The sequence below is a fragment of the Rhagoletis zephyria genome, unplaced genomic scaffold (assembly GCF_001687245.7).
Source record: "Rhagoletis zephyria isolate East Lansing unplaced genomic scaffold, Rhagoletis_zephyria_1.1 Rzeph_scaffold_02329, whole genome shotgun sequence".
Classification (NCBI taxonomy): domain Eukaryota; kingdom Metazoa; phylum Arthropoda; class Insecta; order Diptera; family Tephritidae; genus Rhagoletis; species Rhagoletis zephyria.
In genome coordinates, this window is record NW_016159413.1 from 85083 (window position 1) to 86946 (window position 1864).

Sequence of the window (1864 nt, forward strand, 5' to 3'; positions counted from 1 at the left end):
ACTTATGGCAACTCTAGAACGTTCTGAAGTTTATCGCTCATTCTCTTTCTCTCGCTGTTCGCAGTATTCATCCAACTTGACGTTTCTCTTTGTGGAACATTCTACGTCATTCCTCGAATATTCTGCCTATTTCTCGTTGTTCGGTTCGCAGTATTCATCACAATTCTATCGATATTGAGTAAGCATCGATACTGAGGGTATAAAAATTAGTACTTTAATACTCGATACCTTATTTGGTGATTTTGCTCCATACTTTGCAAAGTACTCGTAGTATCGAAAACTTTTTAAAAAACACCCTTTTTAAATGTTTTCTCCCATTGGCAATCCAATTTTCTTTGCTTATAAGGATTACTATCATTCAATTTTGTCCATCACTTGAGATAAACTGACATTTCGTGTAGTCTGTTGCATAATATAAACCAAATAAGATAAAGTCTAATGGCCTTATTCATAAAAAATAAAGTAGGTTTAAAAAGCTTAATAAAATGACATTGTCATATATTTTTCAGTTTATAAACCTGTTTTATTTTTTATGAATAAGTCCATTAAACTTTACGCAAAGTTCACAAAAATGCGGAATTTTTACAAACTTTTTAGGTATGCAGTTTTGTAACCTATTCAACTTTACGTGTTGCCTACTACCGTTAACTTTTAATTCAAACTGCATATCCAGAAAGTTTACAAAAATTCTTAATAAAATTTGAAATTCGTGAAAGTATGCATGTATGTACATTTAACGTTGAAATTACTTCTAATGAAAGTAAGTTCTGCAATGAAATAAAACTCAAATATTTTAAATTTTTATTGTTTTAATTTCAGATATACGATTGAAGAATAAAATAATTTTAGTATCCTAAAAAAACGTATTTTAATGAGTCCGATACTGAGTAGTATCGATACTTTTTCCCTGATACTTTTAGAGTATCGATACCATGAGCTCGATGCCAGAATGAGTACTCAGTATCGATACCAAAGTCTTAAGCTGAAATTAGTCAAGAACGTAAACCTACCGGTACGTAAACCCGAGTCAGCTGACACGATCTGTCTTACCAAAGCGCCATGTAAATGAAAACTCAACACCGCAGAATTTTTCTGTAGTTGTAGCCCGTAGCGCAGAAATCTGCGGAATTTAGATTTTTCCGTGTCAGCTGATTTCTCCTTCTTTAGATGGTTGCCACTTCGTCAGTTTTACAGATGGTATAAAAGATATAAGTTCCTATTCAAAACATGTTTAAAATATTTGAAATTTACTATTGAATAAGGGTTTTGTTGAAAACTAAGTAGTTTATATTTAGCTAAAATCTATTATAGCACGAAAAATTGTAGTTGAAAGGTTAAGTTTATGAAAAGGCATTGATGAGTGGCAACAGTGTAGTAAGCAACACTGAGGGCTCCAGTAATCGACAAAATTCTGCGTATACAGACTGCGTTTAAGTATACGTTCTGCGTTCTCGACTAATTTCAGCTTTAAATTTCGAACCCTAGGTGAGACGCTAACCAATCTTACAATTTCACTAGTCTTAAAGCAAATACACTGTGGTTGTTCACGCTTGCCTAGTTATCGAGTTACCTGGTTAAAAATAATTTTTCTGTAGTGCCTTTTGTTGTTGTACAACAATCATTTTTAACCAGATAACCTGGCCCCTTAGCCCGTGGTTACGCCACCAATTTCGATTGGCAATCACCGTGCAATTGTTGTTGTGCACAGCACGGAGTGAGAGAATTTTCGAAATCGAACAGCCAGCACGATTTGCTGGGTAAACCGAACAGCCAGCACGCCAATTTTTCAGGGTGGCAATACGCTATTTTGCGTATTTTAGGCCTTCAGCCTAAATATTTCAAAAAGCTCCACCCTAATGCCATT